Source organism: Notamacropus eugenii, chromosome 2, assembly GCF_028372415.1.
Source record: "Notamacropus eugenii isolate mMacEug1 chromosome 2, mMacEug1.pri_v2, whole genome shotgun sequence".
NCBI lineage: Eukaryota > Metazoa > Chordata > Mammalia > Diprotodontia > Macropodidae > Notamacropus > Notamacropus eugenii.
The window spans coordinates 97,809,157-97,819,240 of NC_092873.1; positions in this window are offsets into that span (position 1 = coordinate 97,809,157).

The following is a 10,084-nucleotide window of genomic DNA, read 5'->3' on the forward strand; positions in this document are numbered from 1 at the left end:
GCTGGCTTCCCTATGGATTTGTCTATAAGGCTAGAGGATTCCTTTCCATGAAACTGCTTTAGTAAGGGGAGGAGGGGAAAGAAGGGGGGCCAGGTGAGGCTTACATAAAAAGCCTCAGAGCCTTCCTGATGGGATCCGCGAATTCTTCCTTCTTAAAGGAGATTTTGCTCTAAAATAGCCCCATTGTGTTCCTAGGTGGCGCCAGGGAGGTGGGGAGGAGGGGGTGGGAAGAGGATTGGGCAGGGAAAGGGGAAGGGGAGGCGGGAGAGAGGAAAGCCCCGTATAGACCCAGGGTGTAAATAGGTGTGTACCAGCTCAGAGCTGCCTTGTTAGATCAACAGGGGCTGGTGGGCTGGAACCCAGGGTCTGGCACCCTGCCGATGGGCCTTGGCATTTCCCACGCCCCAGGATTATGAATTGGCCAGACTTCCTGTGGCAGGGCCCAGTTATTCCTGAGCCCTCGAGTGGAAAGCAGAGGGTTGGTGAGGGATGGCCCCTGGCTAGCCCCATGGACTAACAGGGCATTTGTTCAGCTATAGGTAAGGGGCAGAGAGGCATTAGGAGGTCTTGGCTTCCAGGGTACCTCCCTTATCACCACCAGCACCCAAAAGGAAGAAAAAACACTGTTATAAGTGAATGAACTAGAGGGCTTCGTAATGAGATGACCTGCCCTCCAAAAAGACACACAGTCCTATATAAACACACTGGTACATCCAGCCATATAACCCCCAGGAGCTGCAGGAAGATCTAATAGGAGCTGCCAAACTCACGGACTTTCATTTTCTGTTTTTAGCTCTAGAATTAAAAGGGACCTTAGAGGCCATCTTTTCCAACCCCCCTCATTTAACAATTGAGGAAAATGAAGCACAAAGAAGTTAATTAATTTGTTCAAGGTGACACAAAACTTAAGAACCCAGCTCCTCTGACTTTAACTAGTAGACTGCGACTACCTCTGGAAACACAAACCCAAAGATGAACATGTACATATTCATAAAGGAGTATCTGTATGCAGAGACACAAACATCTATACACAGATGCTCCCTCTGACACCTGTGAATTGGGTTGGGGGGGGCGGGGCATTGTGGTTAGAGAACCTCAGTTCAAATCCTAGCATTGCCTCTTCCTACCTCTGGACAAATCGCTAAAAGAAAGAGATTTGTCTAGCTGGCCTCTGATATCCCTTCTGGCTCTGCATCTCTGATTCTGTGACTTTTCTGATGCAACCTCCCTCCCTCTCAGCTAACAAGTTAGGAGCTTGAAGAGAAAAATAACCCTATTTGAACACATGTGCAGAGAGATGGCTTATGTCCAAGGTTGTCACAACTGCTGCCAGTGGCAGAGTGGAGAAATTGCCTTGGGAGGGAGGAGTGGGAGGGGCGGAGAGAAGAGAGGCATGACTTGGGAGGCTGTGCCAGCCTGGTGGACTCTAGCCAGGACCAGTGGTTTAGGTGATAATCCTGGGCATTGTGCTAGGAGGCAGCATGACTGGGTCCCCAGGGGAAGAAACAAAGGTTATGCTTCTCTGAATCAGAACCCAGGATAGGGATCCTTCCCGAGGGCCGCTGACTGAAGTAGAGGAGCAAAGATGGAAGGAAGACAAGTAGGAGGTTCGGAAGACCCCAGGTCCCTCGACTCCTGGAAAGCAGCTGCCCCTAAGGAAAAGGGATTAGATGCTAAGGAGACAGCTTCTAAAGTTCCTTCTGAAGTTTGGGCCCCCCAAAAGAGAGAAGGCTTTACTGCACTGAAGGCCCCAACGTGCTTGATATGTCATCCCAGCCATGGCCTCTGCATCCAGATGAGATGGCACCCAAAGCCTCCAAGGTGGATAAGTGCTGTAATAATAATATTGATATAATGTTTTATGGTAACAAAGTGCTTAGTATGTACGCAGTATTTAATTTGGTTCCCACAACAACCATGTGAGGTAGGTAGTGAAGGTATTATTAGCCTCCTATCACAGATGAATAAACCAAGATGCAAAGAGGTCCAAACGACTCGCCCAAGGTCAAACACCTGTGATATGGCATAACCAGGACTAGAATGTAGACCTTCTGACTCCAAGCCCAGGGCTCCAGTCAGTCAACAAGCATTTATTCTAGGCCTAGGCTGTGGGGATAGAAAGAAAGTCAGAGAGAGAGAGACAGACAGAGACAGACAGAGAGAGACAGACAGAGAGACAGACAGAGACAGACAGAGACAAACAGAGAGACAGACAGAGAGACAGAAATATAGAGACAGAGAGACAGAGGGTGGGGAGAAAGAGAGAGAGGGAGAGAGAGAGGAGGGAGAGGAAGAAAGAGAGATGGAGAGAATGAGAGGAAGAGAGAGAAAGAAAGGAAGGAAGGGGAGAAAAGAGAGGGAGAGGGAGAGAGAGAAGAAGAGAAGGGGATAGGAGGAAAAAAAAGAAATAGGAGAGAGAAAGGGAGAGATGGGGAGAAAAAGGAAGAGAAAGAGGGAGAGAGAGAGGAGAGAGAAAGAGAGAGGGATGTGGGAGAGAGAAAAGGAGAGAGGAATAGAGGGAGAGAGGAGAAGAAAGAGGGAGAAAAAAGGAGAAAAGGGGGGAAAGAGAGAGAAGAAAAAGATAGGGAGGAGGAGAGAAGGAGAGGGAAGGAGAAAGAGAGGAAAGAGAGAGACTAAGGTGAGGAGAGATGGACAGGCAGAGCAGAGACAAAGACAGAGACAGAAAGCTTTCTGTGTTAGTGTTCTCTCTCTATGCACAACGCCTGGGGCATAGAAGATGTTTAATAATTATTTCATCACCCTTCAAAGTAGTGAGTTCAGATAAAAACAACTTTTAAAATTTTATTGATATCTTTCCTTTTTGCAGTCATTTCCTGATATGTCATCTCCATGGAATCCTCCCTTGTAACAGAGAAATATAATTAATGAAAGGCAATCAATGCAGCAACACCATCTGATGGCACGCACAACATTCTGCACCTTATACATTCTTTGGGGCTGAGATCGGTGAATGAGTGTAATTTAATTCAAAGAACCTTAGCAAATGAGATGTATTTGTGAAGCCCTACATTTGTGAAGCACAGTGCCCTACAGAGCAGTCAATTAATAAATTCGGGTTCCCCTCCCATGAAGTATATCCCATGAGCAAGTCATTTCTGTTTGAAGCCTGGGAATACAAAGATGAAAAACAACATGGCGGCCACCCTGAGGAACTTACTATCCAATGCGGTGCAGGGGAAGATAAAACATTTATAAAAATAAGTCTGGTACAAGTTAGAAGGTGATAAAGGAAAAGGAGAAGCCTAGAAAAAGTCCTGTTAGAAATAGGGGGAAGAAAAGATCACTCATTAAGGAAGGTGGTCAGATTTCAGAGAGGAGGTAGTACAGGGCTTTAAAGAAAGAAATGGATGCTAATGAGATGTGGTGTGGGGGTGAAGGAGGGTGGCAGTCTGCACAAATTCCTGAAGGCAAGAAAATTCAAGGTAGTGAGTTACAATTGTATCCTTTAAGGAGCAGGGAGCCAAGAATGGTTGTAGAGCAAAGGGAATGACACCTTCCCACCAGTGCATTAGGAAGGTAATTTTGGCACCTTTGGCAGATTGGACAGGGTTATAAGTTACAGAATAAACTAAGGAATCTTAGAGATGATCTTATCCAACATCCTGATTTTAGAGAGGATGAAACTCAAGGCAGAGAAGTTAAGTGATTTTCCCAGAGTCATACAGACAGGAAGAGATAGAGCTATTCCAAACATAGCTATTCCACTCTTTCCACTGCACCCAAACTAGGGGAGACACTAAAGATGAGGGGACCATTTAGGAAGTTATGACAGTAGTCCAGATGGAAAGTAATGAGGATTTGAAATAGGGAGGTAGCAGTGAGTGGAGAGAAGGTACTATGGAGGTAGAATCCCCAGGACTTGATATGTAGGGTAGGTAATGAGGGTAGAAGGGCAAGATGAAATTTCAAGCCTGGATGAGTGGGAGGATCTGATATGTTAATGGTTCTGCCCACAGAAGAAGGGTAGTTGAGAAGATTGACAGGTTTGAGGGATAAGGTTGAAAACTCATTAAGTTTTAAGTGACAATAGAATGTCCAATAGGCAATATGGAAATGCAGTACTGGAGTTCCATGGAGAGACTGGACTTAGGGATATAGATTTGAGAGTCATCTCCATAAGACCATTGAGTACGGAAATTATTACTCAGGACCACCCATTCTCAGCCTTCACTTCTTGTGGCCACCTCTGAATGTTGTTGCCCTAGAAACAAAGACTTACAGAGTTGAATTGTCAAGTTATTTACTTTTTGTCATTTGGGCTAGCAGTGGTCTGTTGGGCCACAGAGAGGGGGTCCCTATCAGGGTGTACTTTATCATTTTCTATTAGCAGAATGAGAAGAAATCTGGGAGTCAGATAGTTCATAGCAGTAGCAGCAAGGGTATGGACAGCAGATAGAGACTATCATCTATCAGATGAGAAAACTTCAGTCAATGGAGACAGCACTTTCTCTGCAAACTTATGCTCTTGAGTGTTTTCTAGAGCACTGAGAGGTTAAGCAAAGTACCTAGGGTTACACAGCTAGTATATGTCAGAGACAGCACTTGAATTCAAGTTTTTCTGGCTCTGAGGCCAGCTATCTAGCCTCTATTCCATATTGTCCTTCATAATAATTAGTAATAATAATAATTTATTATTTTTAAGAAATTGGTGTATTGGATAGAGAGCTAATTTCTCCTGAAGAATGATGACTTGGATTCAGGTCCTGCCTCTTATATCTACTGGTTTCATGACCCTGGGCAAGTCATCTACCTTCCAGTGTCCCCAGCAGCTATCTAGGATTATTAGTTCTCTAATAATTTCCTCTCTATACTGGTAGAGAGGATCTCTTTACAAGGTGTTCCATAAACCTGTGAAATCACAAGTCTGTCTGGACAACATCATTGGCATTTTTTATGGAACTTGAAAACTTGCAAAGCATTTTCAATATACAATTTTGTTTGAACCTCCCAACAAGCCTTATGGTATATTATCCTCATCTTATGGATGAAGAAACTGAAGTTTAGGGAGAAAAGAATCCAAGAAGAGGAATTTCTGACCTGTGTCTTGGAAAGTTTGGGAATGACGTTGTTGACTCTGTTGAATGACCTTTTCTTTCTCTACCCCAGGAGAAGCAGGACAAAGTCTGAGAACAATGAGACTCATGCCCTATTATAAACTTGAGAAAAATATTAAGCAACTGATCCTGCCCTATGGGCTCTTTCCCAGGGTTAGAATGGCCCGAGACCTTGGACACTCTATCCCTAAAGATAAACCTGGGGAGGGAGGTGTTTTGGAAGGATTTATGGATTTCTCAACCTGAAACTAGATCTTGCTTCAGTCTTACTTTGCTCCCCAAAGAAAAAGCCATCATCAAACCCATGCCAAACTAGGAAGTCCAATCATGATAGCCACAGTAGAAAGAAGAAAGATAATAGGAATTTTATTATGGTAGATTTCTGACCTCAGAAAGCTGAGGTGCTTCAGGCCACCAAAAGGTTCTGGAGACTTGGTGCCTCAAATTGTGGGTCTGGGAATCAGGAAGAGTTTAAAAAGTGTCTTTAGCAGAGTCATTGCAGAGGTGGAGGACTATGAGGGTAGAGTGTTGAATACCCTGTCAAACACAGGAGGTTAGTTAGTTTTATTGAATTGTGCTTTCCCTCTCCTTGTCTTGTTTCATCTTTTTCCATTGATGGGATTTGAAAGGAAGGATATATGTCCAAATAAATGTGTTATAAAAATAAAGGGTAGAGGGAGCATTCTGGGAAGATGGAGGAGTAGATTAGGAAATTCTAAGCTCTCAAGATTTTCCCCCACAAAAGAGATAAAATAGTATTTTAGGGTGAACAAAGTGTGGGTAAAAATTAATAAGAATATTGGCATATCAAGAATCTTCCTGGGACAATTTGAGAAGATCAGAAGAAAAAATCTCAGGAGCAGGTATGGTCCCTGTGAAGAATAAATGCCTCCAGGCCCTGGGGTTAGTTGGTTTGAGCAGTTGCCTGGGCCCCAACCACAGGAACTTTTACCCCGGGATAATGAGGGGAGTTGGGCATCTGAGCCTGGGAAAATCGAGGGAACCTCTGCTAACAAGGAAGACTAGACCCAGCTGTGCTGCAAAGAGTGGCAGGGGCAAGAAGGAACCAGCACGTGCTGAGTGAGTGCAGAAGCATTGGGGCAGAAAGCCCCTGGCTGTGGGCACTTACAAGAGGTTAGAGGTTTGGCTTTGGTTCCAAGCTAGAGGGGAGAACTGAAGATCTGGAACAAGAGGAACCATTTCCCATACCTCAAGGCTAGAGGTGATTATAAAAATTAAGCTATTACCACAAAAAATGCACAGACAAAGGAGAAAGAATCCAGCCATAGACAGCTATTATGGGAATAGAGAAGATCAGAATTCATCTTCAGAGGAGGATATTGAAATAGAGAAACGCTGAAAGAGTAATGTCAAATCGTCACCTGCCCAAAAAGAATTCATAAAAGATCTTTAAAAAGACTTTAAAATCAAATGACAGAGATGGAGGAAAAGCTAAAAAAGTAAAAAAAAAAAAAAAAAAAAAAAGAATAATCCAAGAAAAACAAGATTATGAAAGGAAAGTCAACCAATTAGAAAAGGAGATCCAGAATCTTAAGGAAGAAAATGACATCTTGAAAAATTAGAATTGAGCCAGGTGAAGCCAGACAAATTATAAGAGATCAAGAAATAATTAAACAAAATGTGAATAATGAAAAATAGAAGAGAAACTTCTTATAAGAAAAACAACAGATTTGGAGAACAGATCAAGAAGAGAAAACATATAAATAATCAAGCTAACTGAAAGTTAAGATCAAAAAAAGAATTTTGATACAATAAAATAAGAAATAATTAAAGAAAATTATCCTGAAACATTAGAAGAAATAGAAAAAATTCATTGGTCACCACTTAAAAAAGACCCTATGAGGAAAACTCCTAGGAATATCATAGTCAAATTCCAAACCCCGCCAGCTCAAGGATAAAATATTAAAAGCAACAAGAATAAAACAATTTAAATATGATGGTGTCACAATTAGAATCACACAAGACCTAGCAGCGGGGACATTAAAGGATCACAAGTCTTGGAACACTATATATGGAAGAGCAAATGAACTGTGGCTCTAGATGAAAATATCATACCCAGAAAAGTTCAACATAATCCTGAATGAAGAAAAAAGTGGACATTTGATCAAGTCTTGGAATTTCAAGACCTGGTTTAAAAAAAAACCAAACCTGAACTTAATAGAAGATTTGACACACAAGAACCACGGGAAAAAATAAGGTACATATCAAAGACTGATTACAAGGGATTCAATAAGGATGGACCATTTACTTTTAATGTATGTAAAATGCATGTGTAAGATTCTTATTAATAATTTGGGAGCTCATAAGAAAGATTGGGGTAAACCTGAGCAGGATATGAATTTAAAAAGTAAAAACATTAAAGAACTAAAAGCAGTATTTATTATTATTGTTATTTTACAAATGAGATGCAAGAGGAAGAATTGATACAGAGGAATTAAATGGGGGAGGAGGACCGGTAGTTCTAGTAGCCTACTTTATTTGGGAATGGGTTTAAGAGGGAACAAAACATAAGTATTTAGAAGAATGCAAAGGCACAGCGAGGTGATGCAGTGAATAGAACACTGGCCCTGGAGTCAGGAAGACCTGAGTTAACATCTGGTTTCACATGCTTGATACTTGCTAGCTGGGTGACCTTGGGGAAGTCACTTAGCCCCAACTGCCTTGCCTTCCTCCCTCAAAAAAATGAAGAACAGAAATTAAATAAGAGAAAATGTTTTAAAAAGAGAATAGTTTGAGGAGAAAAATTCTTGTGACCAAATATAAAATTCCCCTGGTTTGACTTCCAAGTTGAGACTTTTTATCCTCCCTGTAGAAGGTAAGCTCCTTGAGAGCAGGAACTATTTGCTGTTTTGTCTTTATATTCTCTCCACTTAGCTCATTTCCATGCTGTAATGAGAGTTAAAGATCTTCCCTGCCCATTAATAGGCCTTAGTGGAGCCCATTAAGAGAAGCTTGATTAGAGAAGGCTTATTTTGTAGGAAGGCCCACACGTTTTGTTAATTTCTTAATGAGACAGTGGGTCACAAGGGTTGTGATGCCCTCTGGCTCTGAAAAGTGTATATAGATAGATATCTATCTACATGTCTATATCTATCTATCTATCTATCTATCTATCTATCTATCTATCTATCTATCTATCTATCTATCTATGCATCTATCTATCCATCTAGATAGATCTACCTATCTATATATATATAGATCTATCTATCTATCTACACTGAGGTGCTGTTTTGCCTTGGAACTTACTCTTTGGAAGAAGGTTAGAGCACCAGATGAGACTCTGGGTAGACATTACAGAGCCCCTCCCTCAGTCCCACCAGCTTTGAAAATCCAGATGTTGGTGGTTCTTTCTCTGGTAACTATGTATGTATGTAACGATAAGACAGTTGGATCTGTCTGTTGATTGTGACGTATGTATTGCTTATGGTCAGACAGCTAGAAGCCCTCTCTGTTGGTCTTTATTTCTCTACTTGTATTTTCTCTGTTGGTATATATGATTAAGGAAGATTGTCGACCCCCTCAACGGTTGCTTTCTCTTCAGAAAAGCATATCTAAGAACCTGTGCTAGCAGGCTATCCTGGATGTGTCAGGGTGCTTGCTGCTACACATACACAATTTATTTATCTATTTTTTTTACAAGATCTGTGATTTTAATGCTGTAGGGAATTCCCAATAAGAAAACTCCCTCTACAAAACAGATAGTTCCCTTCTCTGTAATTTATAGGTTTAAGTGGTTGTCTGGGAGCACTAAGATGTTACTTACTGTCACTTTGCCACCATGCCAGAGGTAAATCTGGACCCAAGGTCTTCTCTGACCAACTGTCTATTACGTCAGACTACTTCTTGCCCAAGGTCATATAGGAAATAAGAAGCAGAACCTAGATTCAAACCTGGGGCAGTGTTCCTTTCACTATGACGTAGCAGAGAGACCTGACATTGTCTTTCCCACCATCTGGGTGGTTAGCTTTCCTCTGAAGAGAGGGGAACTATCTCTCTGGTTCTTGCCCTAAGTAGATCTATGTTGACCTTCCTATCCTGCTTTTGATCCTTCTTACTGTACCATAACTAATTATTCCTCAACCTGGACTCTGGTTTGTCCCTATGGTCACTGCCCATGAGGAATGTGGTGCCCAGTGAAGGATCAAGTTCTAAGCCTTAGGTCTTGCTGATCTCAGGCATCTTCCTAGAGATTCCCTCTTTTTCTAGGAGTGGTTTGGGCTCAGGGATTTCCTCCTCCATTACTTTTCCTGCTCTTGAAAACCCTGCATCAAGGTGTCAAGTCTCATGACCTTTCTTGGTGCTGATCCATCTTGGCTTCCTGGGTTCAGAGATCTCCCTATACAGGAACAACAATTACATTTGTCCCTTTTTCTGCTGCTGCCACCATTACTGGATGCTCAGGTCCAGCATCTACTTCCTACTTACCTTTTGACTTCTGTTATTCATTCCATACCATAAAAATACATACATTGGTGTCTATTGATGTGAAGGGGTTGAATTAGCCTATAGTATGGATGTCAAACTCACATGCAAATGACAGAGTGCCACAGGAACCAGATTCAATTGCAATTAAGAAATATCTAACAAAATAAATGAAAACATAACATAGATAACATTAATTTGTAGTTTTCTAGGTCAATGAGCAACCTACATCCCTTTCTATTTGAATTTAACACCATTGGTGTACATCCCATAGAATAAGTTCAGGGTTGTCCTTCCAGTTCTGAGAGAACTTTGAGGCCTGCTTCCAAACATACAGTGTTCCATCGTCGAAAACACTTCAAGCTTTAGTATAATCTAGCCAACCATGAGTGGGTTCCTTAATTATTTGACAGAAGCATTGAGGCAGGGTACCCTCTGTCTCTAGATTCACTATGTGTCTCCAAAGGAATGGGGAGAAAAGTGACTCTTTCCCCACTACTGTGCCCCCTGAATGTCTGGACTTAACTAATGAAACACACCTGGGCTTTGTGTTTCCTTTCCTGGGT